Source organism: Rattus norvegicus, chromosome 5 (assembly GCF_021556685.1).
Source record: "Rattus norvegicus strain SHRSP/BbbUtx chromosome 5, alternate assembly SHRSP_T2T, whole genome shotgun sequence".
NCBI classification, from domain to species: Eukaryota; Metazoa; Chordata; class Mammalia; order Rodentia; family Muridae; genus Rattus; species Rattus norvegicus.
This window is the reverse complement of record NC_141538.1, coordinates 117,537,514-117,563,806: the sequence shown is the minus strand read 5'-3', so window position 1 is coordinate 117,563,806 and position 26,293 is coordinate 117,537,514. Positions and strand designations below refer to the sequence as shown.

At 39.8% G+C, this 26,293-nt stretch overlaps 1 long non-coding RNA gene and 1 other non-coding gene across 6 annotated transcripts in view; one reads left to right on the top strand and one right to left on the bottom strand.

Annotated features, from left to right (window-relative positions):
- LOC148005922 (uncharacterized) overlaps positions 1 to 26,293 on the top strand; it is a 173,483-nt gene that overhangs the window by 13,870 nt on the left and 133,320 nt on the right. For all 5 annotated transcript variants that reach the window (XR_015620361.1, XR_015620362.1, XR_015620360.1 and 2 more), the window contains one exon: positions 8,417 to 8,545. This is a non-coding gene — a long non-coding RNA (uncharacterized LOC148005922). The remainder of the gene's footprint in view (positions 1 to 8,416; positions 8,546 to 26,293) is intronic.
- LOC120103290 (small nucleolar RNA SNORA48) lies at positions 22,444 to 22,590 on the bottom strand. The gene has a single exon (XR_015621574.1). It is a non-coding gene; the product is annotated as a small nucleolar RNA SNORA48 (small nucleolar RNA).

Genomic DNA, 26,293 nt, shown 5'->3' with positions numbered 1-26,293 from the left:
AGGACATGACATCATTTTTATTCATTCATGGCATTCATTCTCCTTTCAATGATGTATTTATTTTATTTTGCATTTAGAAATGTCTACCAGTATATATATATATATATATGTAAATATATATATGAGCCCCACCTGAATATCTGGTACCCAGAGAAGCCAGAAGAGGCAACGGATTCTCTGCAACTCAACTTATCATTGGCCGTGACCTGCCATGTTGGTCTTGGGAACTGAGCCTATGTCCTCGGGCTTAACTACTGAGCCATCTCCCCCAAGTCCCTGAAATTTCGCTTCTTCAACATACCACACGGAATGCTTCTAGTTTTGTGTAGCTTTTGTAGTTTTCTCATTTATAAAAGAGAGAAATTGGGTCACAGGCTTCTAACTATGCCAGTTCTTAACATAGGAGGCACTTGTTAATTATCTGGCTGCATTATTATGATAGCAAAATTACATTAATTTTGTTGAGAAATACTATTGAACTTGGTTAGAAGATGATAACTTCCATTTAACTCTAAATGTCTAAATATATACCAGCACATGTATCCAGCTTTCTGGGTTACTTTCTTTCAGTCCTTTAAAGAAACATTATTCAGGGAGCACACAAACAATATCCAGTGGAAATTCAATTCTATCCCCTTCTACTAATTCCCTCTGCTTGCTGACACAGGTTACTTCTCATGTGCTCCTCGGCCCTCTTCTTCACCTTTTGGATTCCCAGGCAACAGTTTCAGTGTCACATACTACCAACAACCACCTTCCATGTGCCATCTCATAGCCTTACATCTCCACAGACAGTACTAGACAAAATCCTATGCTGTGAACTGGTATTAAGATCTCTCTGATTTTTCTGTAGGCATGAATCTACTGCCCAACATTTGATACTAAGAGTAAATCTGGGAAATTGTCTAGTGTATTATCTATCTGCAATATCGACTTATGAAAAAAGGTACAGTGGGGTTTATACAACATTCACTGGTCTTCTCTGACAACAAGTCATTGGGAAATCTTGGATATGATCTGTTCGGTCTTATATTTCCTCCAACGTAGGACTTATTGTAGGGCCCTCAGAGGATCTTTCATTCCCTTTCTTCCTTTCTAGATAGTAAAAAGAGCTGGTTTCTTTTGTGGAGGCTCCTCTTGAATTTAGCATAGTATCTGATGCACAGCAGATGGTAATGAACTTCCAAAAACCATGATAAGATCGGAGCCAGAGAAAGAGAGTTCGGTGGGGAAAATGCTTGCTATACAAGCATGAGGATCTGAGTTCAAATCCCCAGCACTCATCTGTAAAGCCAGCACTGGGAAGGAAGAAACAAGGGGATCACTGGCGAGCCTAACAATGACTGGTGAGCGCCATGTTGTATGAGAAGCCCTATCTCAGAATATGAGGTGTCAAGCAGCAGTTCACATCATGGGGTTACAGGGGTTACCCCCTTTGAGGGTCATGCAACACAAATCCTCCATATCAGATATTTACATTACTATTCATAATAGTAGCAAATTTTCAGTAATGAAGTAGCAACAAAAGAATATTATACTTGGGAGTGACCACAGCATGAGGAACTATATTAAAAGCAGCATTAGGAAAGTCCACTTGTGGGTTGGGGATTTAGCTCAGAGGTAGAGTGCTTGCCTAGCAAGCACAAGGCCCTGGGTTCGGTACCCAGCTCCAAAAAAAAAAAAGGAAGGAAAGTCCACTTGTATAACGAAAGTACATGATGAAGATATCTGGCCTCAATATAAACATAAACACATACAAACACACACACATGCACACATGCACGCACACACACACACACAAACACACACACAGAATAGGAGGTGGAGTGACTGAGTAGACACAGCTTAACCCTCAGGGAGAAGATGCCAACTTGTGAAAAATATCAGTAGTCAACTCTTAAGAGAGATTTTTGTGGAGACTTTATTACTAAGATATTAAATCAATTTAAGCAACACATAACGTGTAACACGTTCAAAAAAGGTCTTCAGTGGTAGTTAATATTGCCTGCTAATTTATGCTTATTGTGGCAAAGGATGAATGTACGTGGGCATTTGCAGTAAGTTGTAAGGGTGGTTTAACTAGTGAAGTTTGGATCTCATTTTTCTTTCAAAAATCTATCAGAGTATTAACTTTTCAGTTAACATTCAAAATTGTGTGTTTCACTGTGATATTTTTATTCATGTATATCCTTGTATTTTGATCATACTGACTGACAATTGGACACTTTGCAAAGGGGAAAGATTGTGGAATACTCAATATAAATGTGATGTCCTCATCAAACCCCTCCCCTCAGGGCTCAGAAAATTGTATGGAAGAGTAGGCAGAAAGATTCTAAAAGCAGAGAGGTTGGGTGACACCAAGGCAACAAACCCTTCTAAACACAGCTGGACTGATTTATATCTGAGCTCAGAAAAGCTGTGGCAGCACGCATAATTCCTGCACAGGACCAAGTCATTTAGGGTCCCAGCCCTGAGAGGGAATAGATAGAAGGCCCCATCCCTAAAGCATAAACCTTCACTAATTGACAACTACTTGCAAAAAGAAAAATCATTTTTTTCCAATGGAACCTTACTTGGTGTACAAACCACTCTTCAGAGCAGGTACCAAGTCCAGCAGTAGATGGCTAACACAAAACAAACTTGATTCTACTTTCAGAAATATTTTGAGTCATAATGCTTTGTTTGGGAATTTTTAGCTTGCTGGTTTTCTGCTTATATTTGATCTCTCTCTCTCTCTCTCTCTCTGTGTGTGTGTGTGTGTGTGTGTGTGTGTGTGTGAATGCTCAAGCCATGGTGTTTGTTTATATAGAGAGAAGACAACTTTATGAGATCAGGTCTTTCTTATACCACGTGGTTCATGAGAATTGAATTCATATTGTTAGGCTTGGTGAAAGTGTCTTTACCCACTGAGGCATCTTAGTGGCCTTTCTATCTAGTCGGAATGTTCAAGAACAAGAAAACAAATACAACCTTATGCTGGCGAGACTGGAAAGTAAGAGAAAGACTCATCTATTTCTGGTTGGAGTGCAAACTTTTACAGCTACTATGAGAGTCAGTGTGGACTCTCAGGAAGCTATGAATACATCCTTTTCACAATCCAGCTATACCATTCTTAGCCATATAACAAAGGGCCTCCACATCATACTACAGAGAGGCTTGCTCAATCATGTTCATTCCTGCTCTATTCATAATATCCAGAAAGTGGGAACAGCCTAGATGTTTATCAATGATTGAATGGGTAAAGAAATATGGTGAATTTATACAATGGAATTTTTTTAGCTATCAAAAGAAATGATGTCATGAAATTGATGGAGACAGAAAACGCATCATGACTAAAGTAGTTTAGACCCAAAATACAAATATAGTATTTGTTCTCTTACACGTGGATGCTAGCTGTTAAGTCTTCTAATAAGCAAGTTACAAACTGTAGAACTACAGAAGTTAGATACTAATAGTGTTAGGGACTTGGTGATTTGGATGGATCTCCCTAGGAAGGAGGAATACAACAAATAGTGGTAGATATATATGAGGGGATTGCAGGAACAGGAAGATCAAACAAGGGGGAAGAGGGGAGAGAGGAAGGGCATACAGGAAGTACAGCTACAGCTAAAACTAAGGGCCATTTATGGGGTCACATGGAGAGCATCCTAAAATACATGCATATATGGAGACTTAAAAGGAATTGCCAAATAACTGGTGAGATGTAATCCCAAGTAGACATCTCTTGTCACCAAATGAAGCTTTCAGTTCTAGAAATTGGTCCCATCTAATAAATTTATTGGCCAAAGGGTCCCATGGGACCACCAAGACAACCAAGGCTATTGCCAAGACTATTGGTTGCTCTTCATAAACAGAGAGTAAGGCCCTGTGCTGAAGACACTGCTTACATAACTCATAGAATGTGGAGAAGTCAAGCTGGCATTTACCTACGGGCTTTCAATCCTACTGAATAGTGCTGATACTGGAATTCTGCATACTACCAAAGGAGAAAGGTAAACACCAAACTAGCTACAAAACTTGCAATCTACAGTAGTGACCTTCCTCTGATCAATGAATACATGACTGAATTTAAGGCCTACTCCATGAAATGAACCTCATCCTGACATTGCTCAGTTTGCTAAGAGCCTGAAACCAGAAAGGCCAGGAGCCTTTAGTGGAACTACCGTTCCAATAAAGAAACTTTGTAATGAAATGATTCAAATAACATTCTGTTTTACTCATTGATCTTGGTGAACCATCATCAGAGAAATAGCACATTGGAATGTAACTGGAAACCACTCTGGCTATAACACTGTCAATATGTGAGGTTGTTGAAGTTTTTATGGTTCTGTATGTCACTCATCTAATGGCGCTCTGCAGATTACAGGATATCATTAAATTGAAACGCCTCAATCCTTCCCCTAACTCTTCCATTGGGATCTCCATAATCAGTCTGAGTGACTGCAATCATTTACACCTCTATTGGTCAGGCTCTGGTAGAACCTCTCAGGGAACAGCTTTACCAGGTTTTTGTCAGCATGCACTTCTTGGCATCAGAAGTAGTGACTAGGTTTCATGTCTGCAGATGGGATGGATCCCCAGGTGGAGCAGTCTCTGGATGGCCTTTCATTCAATCTCTGCTCCATTCTTTGTCCCTGCATTTCCTTCAGACAGAAACAATTCTGGATTAAAATTTTTAAGGTTGGTGAGTGACCCCATCCCTCAACTGGAGGCTATGCCTATCTACCGGATATGGTCTCTACAGATTCACAGGGGGATGCTTGGGCAATGAGGTATGAGTGGTTGGGCAGGTGGGGGAATACTCTCATAGAGTGAGAGGGAGGGGGATGGGATGGGGAGTGCAGAGGGGAAACCAGGATGGGTGACAACATTTGAAATGTAAATAAAATAACCAATGAAAAAAGAAATGCTTGTCACACAGTGACATTTATAAGGTATTCATTTTTACCCAAAAATGGAGTCTGATTTTTATTAATATTTTCAGTTTTTCTTGGTAACAAGAGTATGATGATTAATGAGACCATAATTTTGAAGAACTTGGTAGGAAATATTAATTTCTATTTTCCTGAGAGTTTTTAGTAAAACAATCTCATGTTCACAATGTCAACTTAACATCACATAACTTAACACGACATATCGTGGCTCATGGATCCCAAGAACAGAAAAAAAAAATCCATAGTATTATAATTTTGTATAAAATCTGTTTATTATAACCCTTGTTTAGTTCATAGATTTAAATGGCCAAATCAGGCCTACTGATTTCTGACTTGAAACCAAATGTGGCAAGATCGTTATAACTATAAACCTGTCTACCACTCATAAGGCAAGATGCGGGAGTTGGATTTTCTGCATTCGAAAATGTTTAACAAGTAGTTAATAAAATGTACTTTTTGCTAGATAACTGTGATAAGTTCTAGAATATTGTAGAAATTACAGCCCAGTTGGAATGACAAGTGAAATCTGCTCATGGGCTAAACATTATGTGGAGTACAAGTGTATTATTAGAGCAATATATAAGAAGGATCTAATTTTGCTTTGGTATTCACAGGGTCATAAATGGCCCCTGAGGGAGGATAACACATGAGTGTGGGATTTGAAGCATGAACAGGATGTTTGTAGGTGGAGAAGAGACTATCTAAACAGTAGACACAAAAAAGAAATATTTTCTGACATGTGAAATCATGACATATTGTTGCTATCAATAGTGATAGCTGAACAATTAATTCTATCCTTGCAGATAGAATTAAGTGTCAGTTTATATTATTTAATCAACAAGTAAGGAAGACAACAAAAAAGCCCATTTCCCTTTCAATCAAGATCATGGTCTTGGAATAATTTACACCATCTTCAGTCTTTAACATGAAGGTTGACAGTTGTACTCTTGCTTCAGGTGAGGTACTGGCAGAGTACAAACGCAGCCAACATGGAGTATTCTCTGGATGCCTCAAATCATCTTTCTTATTTTTGATGACAAAGTTACAAAACCTTTATCAATACAGTTACAAGACTACAATTGGTTTGGCTTTCTGTTGCCTTACATATGTCAGTGGTACAATCACAAAACTGATTATGTTCCTTCAAAATTCAGTGGTGTGTTGTGATAGAGGACATTGAGTGCATGTAATCCCACAGACAGACAGGGATTTGCACAGTACCTACTCTGTGCTAAGATCAAGTTATTAGATACATGTTCTTCTACTGAATTATCTAAAATGGAATCCTCATTCTCCCACTGTGACCTCACTCATGCACGTAAGAATCCATTTCTATCTCTGTATAATGTGATTATACCCCCTTGCTCAGAGCTGACTGGGCCAGTTACAGCTCTCCTTTTGGATATATTTTGTCCTAATTGCTAGATCTAGATCTGGGACAAAGCAGTGTCTGTAAGTTGATGTCTATATGCAGATGAGGGCTGGCCCAAGTTAAGCCCAGACCTGTAACTGGACAGTGAGAAAGTGGAGTGTGCAGAGAGTTTTGGTAAGGGGAGAGAGAAAGAGGAAAAAGAAAGAAGAACCAAGGTGGAGGCAGAGAAGGATGCCCCAGATCTGTGTGGTCTTAAATGGCCATAGATAGTTATGAATATTTCTTAAGGGATGGATTTCTATAGGTCAATTTATCTAATCTAGGAGGGCAGTTTATATCTTTAACAATTGGTTGTGAGATTATTATGGATTATGGATTGAGAATTTAACATATAAATCTGATTGCTAAATTACAGCTTATTGAATCCTGTACTGGGTTGCTGGGGCCAGGGGGTGGATGCTAGGAATGGGAGCAGAGTCCACGGTAAGAGAACCACAAGATAGGTGGTCTCTATATGAAACTGTCCTGGCAGCAACCAGCCTTGTGAGCTAGATGGATAGGGAGATTACTGCCGTGTTCAGAGAGTAGCCGTCGATAGTGAGAGATGAAATAGAGCTTAGTGGGTGAGACACTTTGCTGATTGAGATAAAAATATCCCGCAGATGCCATGAGGCCCTATGGTACCCGCACTCGCAGAGGATAAAAGATGCTGTTTTTAATAATTACCACAATAATGTCTAGTTCTGGAACCCAGAATATATGACACATGGCATTTAAAATTTCACTTCTTTCAACATGTTGGTCTTTTTTTTAAATAATAGCTTTGTTATGATCTAATCCATATATTGCAATGTGTACAACTCAGAAGAGTATGACTCTTTGGATATGCTTGATCCAAGAGAAGTGGTGTGGCCTTGTTGGAGGAAGTTTGGGGATGGGCGTTTGTTTTTTTACGCAAGCTCTGCCTAGTGTAGAAGAGACCAACCTCCTGGCTCATAGTCTCTTTCTGGATGTCTTCAAATCAAGAGGTAGAACTTTAGGCTCCTCTAGTACTATGTCTGTCCGGATACTGCTATGCTTTCCACCATGATGATACCATTATACTGAACCTCTGAAACTGTAAGCCAGCCCCAATTAAATGTTTTCTTTTATAAGAGTTGCTTTGACCATGGTGTCTCTTAACAGCAACAGAAACTCGAACTAAAACACTGGCCTTTATTGCATTTAGTTAAACACTTATCCCAGCAACTGCAGAGTATTTCCCTCACCCCCAACAACGCCCTGCACTCATTTACCTGTATCTCTTTCCTTCCTCCTTCAACCGCTGACACATCTACATTGCTACACATTACTTAAGTGTGACAAAACAAAGAAGACATGGTTCAATGGAAATGACTGAAGTTGACACAGAAAAATCTAAAGTTCATATATATGAAATATGTATGTGTCTATATACATGTAGAGACAGAAAATCTTAAAGCATTTAAATTTTAAATTTCAGATATAATTACTTTGTCTGTTAGTAATTAAAAAAAAAATCTTCCTTAGACTTGTACCCACAGCCAAAGCAGGGAAACTGTCTCATACAGTTTAAAGTTTAATGTCATCCTGCATTGTAAAATGTCAGTTTGTCCACTGTTCAGATTCTTTTCAAGAGTTGTGTGTAAGTCTCTAGAAGTTTGATTCTTTCTTTGGCCCAGTGGATATGGCCTAGGCTTTGGAGTCAAAGTTAGTCATACACCCTTTCTAACCTTATTTTTTCACAATTAGACTAATATTTTTACAAGGCTTTAAAGATTTTAAGAAAGATTACCTAAAATAATGTATGAATCCTATACAGAGCCATGACTCACAGGAGCAGGTGTATACACGGAAGGTATGAAAATGGTAGATTCATCAGAGGATGATCTTCCCAGCCAATAGTGGGATATTGTTGCAGAGATGTTACTGATCAACTGGGAGTAAGAGTTTTAAACTTCCGGTATGAGCTGGTCATAGACTGGCCTTGAACTCTTTTGTGGAATGTGAACTGAAGAGGAGCATCTCTCTCTGGACTGAGAGAGTCAAAACCACCATATCATCTTTTCTTTCTCCTTTTGTGTTCCCCCAGATTCAAATCCTCAAGGCTAAAGGAGTTGGTGTTGTGAATTCATGCGGAGACAAGCTGCATGCCAACAAAGGGCAGAATTAAGACTCTTACATAAGAAGGAAGAAACTTACTCAGTGAAACCATTGGAAGGTATTTATCAAAGCAGTTTTCACTGCCCTAACATATTCAGTATGCAGCAATCTATTCTTACAAATTCTGTGGGATAAATGCTTTGTTTCTTCAAGGAACATCAAAATTAATCCATCTGTATCCCTTTATGAGAGTGTTTTTTCAGAAAGATCAATGGAATAAATCTGTAAAATACATGAGGATAATTCATGATGCTGGTAGTATTTTCTACATTCATTCAAAATTCATTCAACAAATATTTATAGAGTGTCTCCATCAGGAGAGGAGTACTAGTGAAGCTATATTTTAGAAATAGATAGAAATAGCATATTGGGTAATTGGAAGGTAGTGCCTGAAGCAAGCTGTAGATCATAGGTTTATTATAACTGTCTTCATGAAAAGCTGCTGAATTTTCAAAGCTTGTTTGAGTATTGCATCGAGTCCTTAGATGCTGGCTACCCAATGCCATGCATCCCATCTCCTAAGCCTGTGAAACACAATCAGAAAGAAAGTTTCAACACTACTGAAGGTGTGAATATTGAGAAAACAGACACGTCTCCATGGTGAGATTAGTGTAAAAAGGTTGAAGTTTTGGAGCTGTGTTTAAATCCTCTCTTCAACCATTCTGTGTCTTGAATCCCCCGGTATGGGAGAAGAATAGTCATGGAAATATCCTGGGACTTCACAGAAGATCAGTTATTCACATAGAGTTGCTGAAAATAGAACAGAACTACTTAAAGGTAGGAGGTATATTTGCTGTCCAAAAACTCTCAGCTAATTCATCAACCTAGATGACAACATCAAAATTCATAGATATTACTTACTCTTTTACTGTTTGTCCATGTGAAAGGAAGGCTCATTGTCCTTCTTTACCTTGGTTATGTGAGCATTTGGTATGTGTGCATGGCACATATGATTTTGAACACATATGTGTCACATTCAAATATGCACATATAAACATCACACATACTCAAATATTTTTTTCCCTATCAGGGCATTTGTGACATAGGTCAGCTCAGTTTCTATAGAAAAAAGGTTGTAATGTTCTGCAACTTCTCTGTGCACTGAAAAGTGCCCTCCCAACATCTCAAAATTCATTTCTTTTCCTGCTACCTGCTTCAGCCCTATCACTTAGTCCCATAAAAGAATGAAAAGTCAGTTAGTCACATTATAAAACAAAGTCTCACAGGGATTGGAGAGTCAATCCTAGTGCCTTTATGAGTCTGTGCTAGGTCCTTTGCATATATATATATATACATATATATATATATATATATATATATATATATATATATATATATATATATTATTGCTCTTAGTGTGATGTTTTGGTGAGACTCCTAATAGTGAGATTAGGGGTGTCTCAGACTCTTTCATTTGCTCCTAGGATCCTTTTTCTTATACTGGGATGCCTTGCCCAGCCCTGATATGTGAATTTGTGTTTAGTCTTACTGTATCTTTTCATGCCATGTTTGCCTGATATCCCTAGAAGATCTGCCCTTTTCTGAAGGGAAATGGAGGAGGAGTTGATTTGGAGAAGAGGACAGATAGGACAGGGGCACTGGGAGAAGTGGTGGAAGGGGAAAATGTGGTCTGGATGTACTGTATAAGAAAAAGAGTTAATTATATAAAAAGTGAAAGGCTCAGATTTTTGTTTTTAAGATTTATTAAGCAATACTCTACAAACAGGCCAACTCTGATTCTCTGAAATAGCAGGATGTTTTCTGGGAACTTAAAAGCGTCACTGTGAATTCAATGTTCCCCGTTTTCTGTAAAAGCACTTGAGCTGATGGCATGCTGCATAACCTTTGACCTTTCCTTTGGCAATATTTACCGTGGTTTGCTTTCGGCACTTTGTGTGCATGTGTGTGGAAGAACACCAAGGGAGGACAGGATAGAGAAGGAGGCTTTGATTTCCCTTGGTCCCTAGCAGGGAAATAGAGATTTGAGACATAAGCAGAGGGTAGCATTCACTTTTGTCTTTCCCTGAGCATTTCTGTATATGAGACTTAGCTTGAGTCTCATGCTGATTTTAGACGGATTTTAACAACTATGGCTCTGTTCAGAGATAGTGGTTATCTAACATGTGCAAGGCCCTGGGTTCCCCAGCACCATGGAAACAACAAGAACCACAGCAACTTCCGGAATATTCAAGAAAGAAACTGTTCTCTCCTTGGATTTTATCCTTACAGTTAAGATCACCAATAGAATTAGTTTAAAAGCAACGAAAAAAAAATCATTGTTTTACATCACCTAAAGCTATATCTTCCTACAGAGACACTCGCAAGTCTACGGTGTTTGTTGCTCTTCTTGCACCAGCAGGGATATGGATTCAGGCTAGCTGTCCATCATCAAAATAATGGATGTTGAAAATAGGATACATATTCAAAGGAATTTTATCCAGCTATTATGAAAAATGAAATTTGAAAGAAAATGGGTAGAACCGGAAAATATTATATTAACTGAGGTAACCCAGATCAAAAAGATAAATGTTTTTTGTATGAGTACAGATCTTAGCTTCTATTTATTAAATAAATAGTAAATTTGCTCATCTAGGAGGGACTAAATATGGTTAAAAGAAAGGAGTCTAGAAAGGAGCTCATGGAACTAAAATGTAAAGAGGCTTATAGTGGACAGTAGTGGAGAAGACAGTAGGAAAAGGGGGAGGGGCTACTAAAGGTGAAAGGGTAGTGCAGGAGAAAGGGAGCACAGGGAGATAAGTATGAGAGGTAGAATCTACCATAATGAAATATGCATAAATACTTTATAAAGAAAGCTATTAATTTCTAATCTAGTTAAAAAATAACAATAAATGAAGAACAAAGTTAAGTATGGGTCTACAACCATAGCCAATTCATTAAGTAAACTTGCTGATTTTGAAAAGGAAGCAGATTCTGTTTTCTTTAGTACCCAAATGACTGCTCAGAGCCATTCCTTACTCCAGGCCTAAGAGATCCAACAACCCTTCTGGCTTCCATAGGGGTCAACTAAGCATTTGGTATAGATATAAGGAAAACATTCACACACATAAAACAGCATGTATGTCATTCCTCAGTAAGTACTTACATGTTTGACCATGTCTTTAAATCATAGTATCTTCAGTAATGCTCAGAACTAGAAAGATATTTCTCAAATATGCTGTTAAATATTAGAGACAGGGCTTGGCCACGAGAAGCTTGGATCATAAAAGGCATTTTGTGGCAAATGTCACTATTTTGGAGTCACTATTGGAGTGCTCCATGCTCAGCACTGTGAATGACAGACAGGAATCTGAAGCAAAGAGTCCTTCTATTAGGTAGGAACGTGGTTGCCTTCTTATGCATTCCTACTTCTTCTTCCTTTTTTAAACATTTTATTGGATATATTTTTATTTACATTTCAAATGTTATTCCCTTTCCTGTTTTCCTGTCCATAAGCCCCCCATCCCCTCTCCCTCCCCTTCTTCTATAAGGGTGTTCCCCTCCCCACCCACCCCTCCTCTCCCCTCTCCAACTTCTTGAAGAGTCATCTCTGTTTGTTTTTTAAGAATGAGATTAATGAGATACAGGAAGCTCTGGGTTTAACAGCCTTCAGGAAATGAGTAGCCCTTTGCTCATGCAGCTCAGGACATCTTCTCTTCAGGAGTATTACACAGTATGTATCTCTTCGGGGGTATTATACAGTATGTATCTCTTCAGGAGTATTAAACAGTATGTATCTCTTCGGGAGTATTATACAGTATGTACCATTCCATGTGGCCAGATCTCATGAGATGTGATACACGACCAGAAACATGCCCAGGTTCCCGTGGGACATTCTTTATAGTTCTCTTAATAGGGGCTGGGGATTTAGCTCAGTGGTAGAGCGCTTACCTAGGAAGCGCAAGGCCCTGGGTTCGGTCCCCAGCTCCGAAAAAAAGAACCAAAAAAAAAAAAAATACAATGCACATATAGTTCTCTTTATATGAATTCTGTGTGTATGGCTCTGTTGAGTGCAACTTCTGTTTGCTCTCCTCAACGAATCTGTAATGTGCATCAACAGTGGTATATGTACATTACTTTATCTTTCTTACATCTACCCACAGTAAAGTATAATTGAATGTTGATATATTATTACTCTGCCTGCCCTTATAAGTTATTAGAAGCAAGGTCTTAGTGGAATATTTTTTGATTATTTATACTGTTATTATTCTCAAGAGTTTATCATAGCAGATACACAATTTGCTAAATAAAAGAATTAAATGGAGTTGGCATGAAGGGGAAAACCTGTTAGAATCTCTGACTTTGGAAAATTGCTAATCTGATTCCATGAAATATTGGCTTAGAAAACTAGAACTGGTCTCTCCTGGGCTTATAATGATGTAAGTCCTCAAAGGCATTAAAGAACTTTTTGTAACTGGCTTAAGAAGAACCTCTCTTATTTTCCTTCTCTTTACATGCTGTCTTTGTATAGGTCTCTATGTGGGCCACTGTCCTTTAGTCATCATTAGTGTTTGCAAAATATATCACAGATGTACCTATAGCTGACTCCAGACATTAACTACATGCAGTTCTGGGTCATAAATTGTTTAGCAAACATAGTCACAGGACTGTTATCAAAGTAGCATAATGACCACTTCCTCACTCTTTCAAACACTTATGCATGCTTGATTGTTGGACTTCTATCCTATTTCTAATTACAATTGTTATTCTTTGAGCTACAGATCCATTGCACTCTTCGTATTATTATCTTCCCCTTCCCCTTCCCCCGCCCCACTTTCCCCAGTAACTGTACAGTGTCATGGTCCTTCTCTATGATTTGAATAACAGGGGTTACTAGTGTCATCCATTCTCTTAAGAAAAAATTTAAGACTCTTCAGTGTAAAGAATTCAGTAGTGAAAGTGGGTGTAGAAAATGACTGTGAAGTCACAACAGGGAAATATTATTTACTCCTTCTCATCCCCACCATACTTGGTTTGGGGCAACTAAGGCAGTATAGACCTTTTTCTTGTATGGCCTTGTATATTTGTGTTTTGAATAAGAGAAAGGACCTAGGAAAATCTGTAATCTGATAAGTAAGTACCAAAATGATTGCTTCACGTTCAAGCACAGAACAAGAGAGTAGTTTGGCTATTCCCTTCTGCTTTTCAGTCGTGTCATTTATCTCAGTCAGTGGTTTATTGCTGTGAAGAGACATTAAATTTCTTACAAAAGAAAGCATTCAGTTGGTGGCTTGCTTACAGTTTCAGATGTTTAGTCCATTATCATCACAGCAGGGAGCATGGTGGCATTAAAGCAGGTGCTGGGGAAGTAGCTGAAAGCTGGTCATGATTTGTAAGCAAAGAGTGAGTATGGGCTTGTTATGGGTTTTTGGGAGTTCAAATCACACCTTCAGTGATACACTTACTCTAACAAGGCCACACCTCTTAATCCTCTAATCCTTCAAACAGTGCCATTCACTGGTGCTAAGCATTTAAATACATGAGCCTCTGGGGGCCACTCTTATTTAAACCACCAAGTCATCCATCATAATATGATCAAACCCCCCCCACCCCAACACCACCACTACTGGCTTTCTTCCTTTCATAGAACTGGAAAACCTTTTCAAGCAAAAGAAGAAAAGACACCATGGTCATAAGAATACTCACTCCTTGCAAGGGACTATGTGCTGAGCCTCTCCTAAAATCATCAAAATAAAAGTCTTCTCTCTACAGATGCTACTCATCTCAACTCTCTGTTATATATCTTATATCATCAACACCCTGAGCTTCTCCTTGAACCCAATATGACTTGCTACTATTTCTGCAAAGATATGGATCCTTTAAGACCATCCTGCACCTACTATCTCAGAGCCTGTTTACTGAGGAACCCAGTTTATGTCATACAGACTTCATTCTTCCCATGATAATATGTTAAACCATGATATAGGGAGAGAATCGCTGAGGATCATTCCATAACATTCTTGATGTAAATGGTGAAAAAAATAGTGAAGTAGCTTTAGAATGAGATCGACCAAGATTTTCTTCCAACTTTTACTTTGTGATCTGGAGCAAGTACCTCAACATTTCTAGGCATCCCTTTTTCTAGAAAAATAAATATGGTTAATTCTGATAACATGCATACTTCCTGGGGTGGCTCTGACAGTGACATGGAAGTGTATACACTGACAGCCTAGTAGAGAAAAGGGCTCTGTCAATCATTAATAATTTCCAATAGTAGTCATTATTTGCCCAATTCCTCTCTCACATTATTGTGTAGCTGAAAAAGGACAATGTGCTTAATGTGTACATCACTTTTACAATTATCTACTGGAGTGTGATATTAATTAAATGAGTTTTAATTGTGCTCTACTCTAATAACAAGCCGGTCGGTCAAGCAATTGAAATTTAATCAGCAAATGTGCCTGGTTCTAGCCAATGCTTGCCATGACCTGTGGTGCCCTCTGCTTGCTAAGCTTCGGTTTCAACTGCCAAAACTTATTTTCTTCACTCCTAGTCCTAGCAGTAAGACTGTGCTGTGGCAGGAGTTCTTGTAACAGAATATGATTACAAAGTATACACAGAAGAGGGCAGAGATTTCATTGTAAAGCTCTGGTTTCAGATTGCATATTATCAACTGTCCAGACAAGGGAAATCACTTGACCTTTCTGAGCATTAGTTTACCTTGATTTACATTGTATCCTGGATTTCTTTCTTATGCATTCAAAGTCTCACTTAGGTCTATTCCTGGAGGAATACATCAGTATAATTTTTTGTCTTGTTAAAACTCTTCAAAGCCTGCTGTACTCCTGTTAGCTGCTGCTACAGGTTGAAATGTTATCAGTAAATCACACCCTCCTAGCATGAGACCAGGTAATTTTGCAGAGACCTATAATTTCACTGCTCTCTTTGGTGAGCAAAGTTCATATTCATTGATCTAACCCTTTCCTGAACTGAGCCTGGTTTATATAGAAAATCATCTCCAGTGCCCCAAGGTCACAGGCTGTCTGCATAGCACCAGTAGTGAGTAGCATCTTCAATATTGCATGTGCCTGTTACTGTTCAGTAGCTTCCCTTGTAGCGTGACTTCCATAGCTCACCTTTCTGTCAATCCCATTCACATTCTCTACCACATCACAAAAGCGGTCCACTAAGAACATTTTTTTTCTGCACTACCCTCAGGACTCATTTTAAGGCTTCCAAATATGCTCCACATACCCTGAAAACAGGCAAATGCAAACATCTATTTTCCTTGCTTGCAAGCCTTTACATGGCAGGGTTTGAGAAGTCTTATGTCTTTGTACCAACAGCACCTGCACCTTGTATACAGCCAACAAAATTGTAACGAACAGCTGAGGAATATTATTTGAAATCATGAACTCTGGCACTGAGAAATGTAACTCTGAATGAGGTAGGGCACACAACTACAAGATAAAACGATTTCTTTGTCTTTGACTCAGTAAGACACCAATCAGACTCTCTTTGGATCATTAAACTGGGGCTATTTCAACCAGGGGTTTGGAGAAGCTGATCCTATTGAATTCTGCTTCCTATTTTTCAGGGCAGTTAGTATCTCGGGGATTGGAATGCAGCTGTGGTATTAATACAGATGCTGACATGTCAGAAAGCCCAGAGGAGCAAAGCTTTTGAGGATGGGAAGATTACCAAAGCTTTTCATCTTCATGCAGTCCAGAGGCTCTGGGATGATCTAAATGGCATGCTGGTATATTCATCTGTGACTGCCTTTGCAAGTGTGCTATATTTTATGAGCAACCTGGTGGCAGGAAATATATTGTCCAGAGGTTTCTCTACCTGCTGCTGGATTCACAATTGAAGGTCAAATATATCATGCCTCACCTGCCGATGCTAACTCCCTTTTGCAAAGTTACGTACCTGCTGAATGGATAGATGCCCCTTGGTACATACATTCCTTTGCAATTCTGTAGTCAATAGTTACTGATGCTGCTTGGTCCTTGGCAATAGCATTAACTTAAAGCTATAGAAAATAATGACCCTTGGCCCTCCTGATCTGGCCTGCTGTGGCCCTAAGATCTTTCCAGGGAGTACAAATAGCTATGCTAAATCAGGTTGCTATTTTCTCCTGCTCTCTGGGAGCTTCTTTGGCTTTGTGTTACTTTGCACTGCTGTGAAGAAGTCTAGGATCTGTCAAGGAGGTATTTATTCTTTGCTGAGTCAGGACCTCACCCACTAGCTGCATACATTTTTTTTTCTCCTTCTAAGAGTAGAGATTTGGGGCTTCAGGTAGGTGATGAATTCTGTTACAAGATCCTTCTGAGAAATGCTTTACCTGAATTACAGTTGAAATGCCAACTTGGCTGTTTACTAAAGTAATGAAATACATTGGTCCCCGGTCCATTAGTTCTCATATTTCTACACTTGTTGAGCTCTTGAAAAGTTTTCACAATTGTTTTAGTGCTAAAATAGAAGGTTGAGATCATATGATCTAAAACTAGATGGTGTTTATCACATAGTGCCCATTTAATAAATGTGTTCTTCCATTTTGATAACAGACTTAACCTGGGAATTTTCAGGGTCTATTACTCAGAGTTACAGATAATATGGCATGACAAATACAGAACATTCTTAGCAAAACATGAATAACTAAATATAACATTCATTATTTTCTAGTTACTTTCCCCATAACTTCCTGCTGTTCAGCAGGGGTGAAGTTGTCCAATAAAGTACATGAACAATACAGTGCGGCCCCTTCTAAATGAGGTTCATTAACAACCTGTGTAGCAGTGATGCCCAGGGCAAAGCCAGGCTGCACTCTATGATATTGTGGTTATTTGCCTGTCATGGACACTGCTTACTATAGATTTTGCCTCTTGAACAAGAAGTGAAAACTGAAGTATGATAAGGGACAGAAGTTTTTCAGGAATATGTTGTAAAGGGTCACCCATAAGACCCTTGGTTATAACCAAGAAGATTAGTGTTGATCGTGAGTAGCCTAGACTTCCAGTCTAGTGAGTAGTGATCAAGTTCTTCAGCAAGCCTTGTGCAATCCATTGGCTTCAAATATCAGGCTCAAAGCTCAAAGTCACTGCTGAATTAATAGATGCAGGAGGGAATAAAGTTCAGAGACATAGAACCAAAGCTGTTTTTGTCACAAGGCTTGCAATAAATAAAAGCTCATGAAATGGCTAATTAATTAGTTAATTAATTGGAAGATAGCAGTAGGTGACTCAGGAGTTTCAGTGACTCGGGGATACTAATTTTTCTTCAATATTTCAAAGCATTGCTCAAATAACCTTTGCTTTCCCTAATGAATGATTTTGAGATTTTTCCAAATACTTACTGGCCAAATAAAAGTCAGCATCTTTCTCACAACTTGGCCAGAATTATAATGTGCAGAGGGAGGGGCAAGTTAATTTTTAAGCTAAAGGGTAAAGGATTACATATAGGAGATTTTCTCACTCTGGTAGTACTTCATCCCTAATTGTTTATGTAAAATATAAATTAAGATGAATTTATATGCTGTAGTCTTTTAGTAAATTTTTCTATGGGAACAAAGCAACGTGGCTTATTTTACTGCTTTTCAGAGACTAAAAATGCATTTATATCTGAATGAACTGATGTTTGTTTGGCTGTCCGTTTCCCTTGCAGGCTTAAGTTATCCTGAAGAATGGATCTTCACAAAATAAATTTTAGCCTGTCTTTAAGATATGGCATTGATAGTTACTAGAACTGGTCATGAGCCTTTTAATTTAACTTTGATTGTCTGTGGAAACTTCAGTTCTGAAAGATCTGCATGTGAAATGCACGTGCCTAATACCTACCACTCATCCTCTACACTAATGCATTACAACTCCTTCAACAATGAGATAAAGATCTGCAAATGAACAATTCTGTGGATAGTAATGACTCCAAAACCCATTTTTCTAAGTCCAGTCATTGAAGCTATATAGGTTTCATTGTTTTCTACATAACATATAGGAGTGTTTCCTAAAAGAAAAGTCAACTATTAAAAACGATGGCTGGAAGCAACTAGAGCTTCCAGGGACTAAGCCACTACCTAAAGACTATACATGGACTGACCCTGGACTCTGACCTCATAGGTAGCAGTGAATATCCTAGTAAGAGCACCAGTGGAAGGGGAAGCCCTGGGTCCTGCTAAGACTGAACCCCCAGTGAACGTGATTGTTGGGGGCAGGGCGGCAATGGGGGAAGGGTGGGGAGGGGAACACCCATAAAGAAGAGGAGGGGGAGGGATTAGGGGGATGTTGGCCTGGAAACCGGGAAGGGGAATAACAATCGAAATGTAAATAAGAAATACTCAAGTTAATAAAGATGGAAAAAACCCAAAAACTACAGCTGGAATTGCATTATAAGATACATTCTTGTTTACCTTTATGAAAAAAAGTCCGTCCTACTGTCAAAACTTTTATAATACATTTTATTAATTTTCAATTACTTTACATAATATAATTTGATCATATTCACCTTCACCGTCAATCTCCCCCCATCTCTTCCCAGATCTACCTGTCATCTCTTGATTTTAATAATACACCAAATCCAGTTTGTATCACCCATAGCCTCATGGATGTGGAATTATTCCATTGGGATGCGATCACTGTAGGAATAATCATGGCCATGTTCTTCTAGGAGCTATCACTTGTCTCCCATCCATATACTTTTCAGGCCTGATCTTGCTTAGCTTCTAAGAGCCGATGAGATGAGTAGTGATCAGGGTTAGGTAGCTACATATTCTATTACCTGTCCATAGCACCTCAGTTCGGGATGGAAGCTCATTAATCCCTTCTCCCTCTATGCTAAAATGTTGGCTGTATTGATCTTAAGCAAGCAAGCAGAGCTGCTGGAAGTTTGTGAGGGTAGTTGTCCTGCTATGTCCAGAAGACATTGCTTTCCTTGTGGTGTTTGGTTTTGCTTTGCTTTGCTTTGTTTCTATGGCCCTCCCTGAACTCTGGCTCTTATAACTTTTTGGGCCGTTTATTATGAACCATCATCCTTGTGTTTAGAGAAGAGGGTGGTGATATAGATATCCCAAGTGTAATTTTATTGATGCTATTCTCTGCATTTTTACCAGTTATTTTTTCCCATCTTTACTACTATCTTCTACATAAAGAAACCTCTGGCTTGATCTGAGAGCTGCATTCCTTTATGGACATGGAAAACAGTTAATAATATGCCTAGTAAGCGTGATGTTAATAGGAGTTTCACCCCTGAGGCCTATGGACTCTCAAAGCAGTGGTACAAGGCATATATTTCCTCAGGTAGATCAGACATTAAATTCAACCAGAAAGGGATTAGTTACTCTTATTTGTGCTACTATTGCATTTATGGGTACCTATGGAACATGTTGCTAATTATCGTATGTCACAGGGTTCAAAGCTGAGTAAAACCATTCATCACAATGCCCCTGCTTCTGGCAGCTTACATATATCTCTGTGTTCTGTAGAAGCTAGTCAACAGGAAGGAAGCTTCCTGGTACATGTCAACTTGATTTCTTAATGTCCTATGATCAATGGATATGGTATCTTCAAGAGCTAATAAGTGTTACCAATAAGTACTGGTAGAGAACTGAAAGCCCTGGCAATAGCTTGTACTGTTTGGGGTGTCTCTAGGACCCATCTGACCAACAATTCAAGAGGATGTACTATACATTTTAGTAAGAAACTATGGGTTTTGTGTGTGTGTGTGTGTGTGTGTGTGTGTGTGCATGTGTGTGTATGTGTGTTTGTATGTGTGTGTTTGTGTGTGTATGTGTGTATGTATGTTTGTGTGTATGTATGTGTGTGTTGGAATATATATCCAATATTATATCTGATCTATTAATAAGTTATCCCTCCCCAAACACTTTCCTTTGCATTCCTCTTGCTCTTCATTTGTTAACTTCCCTCCCCGTTATTTCCTTTCAACTAACACTTTAGTGCCAACGATTTATTATTGTTATGCCATTAAAGCCCTACTTGTATTTTCAGAGTACATATTCTTGATCTTTCTGGACCCCAGAACTCTGTTTCTCTGTTCTCTCTCTCTCTCTCTCTCTCTCTCTCTCTCTGACTCTCTCTGTCTCTTTCCTCCCTCCCTCCCTCCCTCCCTCCCTCCCTCCCTCCCTCCCTCCCTCCCTTCCTTCCTTCCTTCCTTCCTTCCTTCCTTCCTTCCTTGCTCCTCCCTTCCTTGTTTTTTCACCTTTTGTTAATTCTTTGTGAATTTCACATCATGTGTCACAATCCCACTCAGCTCCTTTCCCCATCCCTCATGTCTGTTCTTTGTCCTTGTGACACCCCCTGATAGCAAATCATAAACTTACAAACAATATAGAAACTCATCATAGACACTCTAGTATGTCACGATATGTCCCACAGTATATTCCTCTGTCTGTCTACACATCTTCATTTGCAAATTTTCATTGCAATGACTCATTAGTCTGCTTTGAGATCTCTGATTTCTATGACACCATCAATATTTGATCCTTACCAGGCCTCCTCCTGGTTATCTTGTTGTTGCCTGGTGACATGGAGATCATGCAGAATACTGACCCTTTCCTACATCCTAAGAATTCACATATGATACAGATTTCGGGGTGGGCCAACTCCCAGTCCTGGATCTGGACCTGAGTAGTAGCTGAACTGGTCAATATACAGACTCTCTTATTCCCACCACCAGCAGCTCCCCAGAACTGCTCTGGGTAGGTCACCCAGTGCCTCCATTGGCAGGAGGCAGGATCAGCTCTCCCGCCCTCAGCGTGGCTATTCTCCTGCATCCAGGGCCAGTAGAACTGTGCTGTCTAGGTGTGTTTCATGGCTCACACTCTCTGAGTACTGCAGCCAGTGGGGGCCAGGGATCGTTTTCCTGCTCTCATACCCTTGGTGGCTGTTCTTCTGACTGCCATAGGTGACAGAGAGAGCATCACCCCGACACCCATCCACCTCCTGCAAGAAGACTGGTAGAGCCTATTTTTCCACACTCTCATCCTCGGAGCTTGCTCAACTCTGCCCCAACTACCAGGATCAGCTTTGCTGTGCTCTCCAGGGCAGATGTAGTGCCCACTCTCCCTAGTTCTGCAACAGGTGAGGGGCAAGACTAGTTCTTCTGCACTCATGACCCTGTAGGAAGCTTCCCCACCTTCCTGCTGGAGGTAGAGAGGGTCAGGAAGGGGAGAGACATCACCTCTGTGCCCATACCACCCCATGGCAGACAAAGTAGGGGCGATCAACTCTCCCATACACTCACTCTTGGGCCTGGTTACCACAACCTTACCACCAGGACCAACTTCATTGTGTTGCCCTGGCAAGGTGCAGGGCCTTCTCTTCTGAGTGCTGCTGTAGGTGAGAGGTGGGGCGAGCTCGCCAGAGCACCACAGACAGTGAGGTGCAGGGCGAATTCCGCAAAGCCTGTGGACTTGTTCATTGTCCCTGGCGGGCTGCACAGACCAGGGACATCATGTTCTCTAGTGGTAATATGAGCCATGGATATCAACAGTGACCCCTGTCACAGACCTAGACATGGCCCTCAGGGGCAGCTCAGGTTAGAACTTCACCATGGCCCCAGGGGCCAGGGTTGTCCACTCACATCAGGCTGCTCATTTCCACTCTCAAGTCTCCAGTTCCATCTCTCGTCACAATGCTCAAGCTGCTCCACTTCTTTTTCTCTCCCGCCTCTCCACCACATACTCACGTATGGTGATGGCTCCCACTGTAGGCTGGCCAAGCAGCTGGCAGGTCCCTGGGTGACATCCTCTAGTAAGTAGATGTTTATGGCCTGACTGTGCACTGCTCCAGAGGGCAGGTATGTGGGTGACATGGTGGTTAGTAAGTCTTTGTCTTTCTCCTCCCACACTGCACTGTGTGATGGTAGGCAAGGCTCTGTGTGTTTTTGGCCTACCTGTGCCCATTCAGTGGGACAGAGGGCAAGTATGTAGGTGTCTTTCCCCACCCACATCCCAATGTCTTTGTCTATCTTCCTCCTGTGCTGCACTGCCTGGATTTGCTTTGATTTTTATGTGTTCTAGGCATAAGATAGCTTTGGTCACCAAGTCAGGCATCAAACTAAGATGGACAAAGGACCGTTGTCTGCTCTGCCCCTGACTCATATAAGAACACAACCACCACCACCAAGGTTTCTCTCTGCCCAGCCAGAGGGGCAAAGCTCTGTTTTCTAATTCAGTAGCTCACTATGATGCTTTGAATTTAGTCTTGCTCTGTTGAAACTGAACACAATTTAACACCTAGAATCTTCATCATACTAGTCATATTGCACATTTTCCACCACTGTACACAACTATTCCAATGGAGACTTAAGATTAAAATATCTAATATTGATCACAGATGACCAAGAAAGATACAGCAAAAACAAAAGATTTAACTGATGTCTGTGCAGTCAACTACATGAAGGTATTCATTCCTGTTAGCTCACTAAATTAGAATGAATTATGTTTGTTATCTGGAACTTCACTTTTCTTCAAATCCTATTTTTAATGATGGCTCTTTAATGCTTTAACCTCCCTTTTAGGCCACCACCCACCAGAGGATACAAAGAAAGGGTACAGAGAAAGTGGACTTGTTTAGAATTTTTTAGTTTGTTTTTAGTTTTTTGTCTTGTTTTGTTTTGCTTTTGAGCAACTCCTGTCTTCGGTTCACAGGTCAGCAGCACTAGCTCAGTCTGTTAACAAACACTTCATGATATACCAGCAGTCCAGTTTGGTAGAGTCAGGTTACCAAAGAGGAATCAGCAGTGGGGGCATGACCCAGCAGAGACAGCCAGGCCTCAGCTTGGCTCATGTCAGCAGGATAGACCATGAAGAATGCTAGAAGTTCTCAGTTGTGTCTCTTTCAGTGAAGTGAGTATCAAGGAAGACGTGACAGCAATGAGCTTTGCACAGCTAGCTAAATTCGGCCTCCATCACTGTTTGTTAAGTTCCTTTTAGACCCCCTTCAAACACCACGTGTCTTGCCTCCATGGGTCTTGCCTCACCACATGTCTTGGCTTAACATGTGCATCTGTCTCAGCTGACATCACTCTGCCAATCAGCCCCAAGTACATGGCAACACACCATCAGAAACACTTTTTGGTGTGTTTCTCTCTATGGAGAAATTTATAACATTAATAAATTAATAATAAAATAATAAATTAACACAATATAATAATAAATTAATTCTTTATTTCTCAAATGTTTCTTTGGGAATGGTGACATGCCATCTCGTGTGGAGAAAAGAGAGAAAGGGAAATGGATTAGAGGGTGCACTAATGTCAGAGAAGTAAAACTCCAGCATTTTGGGTTTAAAAGTTCTCACATTGTAAGAAGTTCTAAAGTTTCACTTTAGAAAAAGAAAGAGTCTTCTCAGGGTTGCTTTCTGCTTTTTCTGGCAAACTTTAACTTCCTGGTTCAAAGAAAAGACATTTATAAATGAGGCCCACAAGGCTTCTGTGACATCAAATCACTCTTACAGAGTAACATTTTGATGAGTTGAGTGTAAATGAACCAGAAACATGTGGATTAAATTTCCCCTATGGTAGTAAGAGGTTAGAAAAATTGAGGGGAAAATGTGCCTGTGAAAATGCACTTGGGGTTTTCTGGGCTCTTGGTGCTTAAAACTCAGAACACGCTCTTTCGTTGGAAACAAAATGAACACAGAGGAAGTCACCATAGCTCTGCTGCTTGTGCTGACTTCTGGGGGAACTTGGAGTATTTTCTAGAATTATAATCTGGATTCAGAGACAATTTTAGGTGGCATGTGTCTGGATTAATACTTTGATGTGAAATGTAGAGAATGGCTGTGTGTGTGTGTGTGTGTGTGTGTGTGTGTGTGTGTGTGTGTGTGTGTGTGTTCCTGTCCTTGTGCAAGTGACCAAAGTCAGTTAATAAGGGAGGGTGGTGCTGGCCCATCAAGGTTACTGGAAAACCCAAAAGCAAAGATTTCTTTCTGTCTTTGTACCAGCAGACTCTCTGCTGAATGCCCTGACAAGTTTGTTATTGACAAGCTTCATTTTCAGATGCCCACAGAACCCCCAGGGAAGATGGGTAGAATAGGAGGAAGACTAGGTTAGAGGTGATTTCAACAGCAATTCAAGGCAAAATTATAAACATTTAGGGAAAGATTATTAGACATGGCAGTACATACAGTACATGATAATATTCCTAGCACTTCAAGGCTGAGACAACCTGAATTAAGTCCAGGCCACAACAAGAAAAGGATATTAGCTCTTGCAAATGCACTTTCCATGGTAAATAAAATGGGAATTCATCTCCCAAAGTTTCACATTAGAAATAGGTAATTGGTGTCTGCAGGCACCAGGCATACTCATGGTATGCATATATGCATTCAGGCAAAACACTCTTATACAAAAAGCAAAGTATGTCATTGGGGCAGAGACTAAGTGGCTCAATTGCATGACCATTTCACATGCTTTTTATGACTTAGGCAAACCAAGAAGCCAAGAGAATTCATAAATCGATTTAATAAGTACCTATCAAGTGAATAAACATTGTAAGTACAGATATACCATATTATGGTCTTGAGACAGCAAGGCTTAGGGTTCATATTGTTTATCCAAATCACTCTAAGAGACAGACTAGAAGATCAGACAAACTCAAGTTGTTCATGCAAATGTTGACTCATTAATAATCTTTGTTGTTGTACTTTGTCTTATGACCTGGAAATGAACATGTGTTGGGGGAGAGTAGCCTGCTTTCTTCAATCAGTTTTTGAATACAGTGAACGTTTGGCTAGAGTCACCTTTGTGTAGCTGTGTGTTTCAGTGGAGGAAACTGACAGTGTTAATTCATAGAGGCTTCTATAAATATCCTCTTTTTAAATTCTTAGATTAAGACACAGCAAGTCTAGACATTGCCCCAAAGAAATAATCCTTCCTTGCCACAGCAGGATTTCCCCATATACTGCCAACAGGACTTTCAGAGCTTCTTTCTGTACTTATATCAGCTTTCATTTCATTTCATGGTCGTGTGTTTCAATGGGGAAATGAAAGCTTAAATTATCAAAGTGGAGGGATGAAATGGGGTATGTTAGGATGGCCTCAAAGGGCTTGCTCACTGACCCACATGCCAACAAAGCAAGACAGTAGGGAGGACAGGAATTTAGAGTGGAGTCTTTCTAACTCCCAATTCCACGTTCTTTCTAAGTTACCACTACTTGAAAAGTTGAGAATTAATTCTAATTAATCAGTTTAACTATTGTTCATAGTAATTGTGTTTGGCAATAGCTATCACAGAAAGAGGGGCTAAGAAAAAACCATCCTCAGATTAAGTCATAAAAAAATCCTTTAAATTTCTAAGGTACCCACAAGAGCTGCAAGTCTTCATACTGGAAGCATATTTCTGGCACAGGCTAAGCTCAGGCATGAGATACTTGACATCCAAATATATGAAACATGTATTAAGAGATCAGTGATGGGCATCTGAGTATCTTGCCTTGGACTTATTCTTCCCCGTGCACTGTGAAAGATGACTAGATTAGATGTTATTCTTATTGCCAGTTGTGAGTTCATATGTGCTGAGTTTGTGTAAGTAATGCATCATCTGTGTATTCTTCTGTGTATAGACTGTTAATTTACTTTATGTTCAATGTTAATGTTTCATTTAACTGCATTACATTAAAGATCATACACATTGAAGAAGTGAGCATATATATTTAAAAAGTCTTAGTTTTCTCTCTCTTCTAAAATGTTTGTTACACAGATGAAAAAGGATGTAAGGTTCCTTGGGGACACAGCTCCTTATGAGGGGTCTGTGTAAGAAAAAAAGGATGCAGACACTCATGGTTAAGAGAAAGTTCTGGAAACAATCTGAGTTTGAGCCAAGGTTCTTGCTGTGCAGATTTGGCCATGTCCC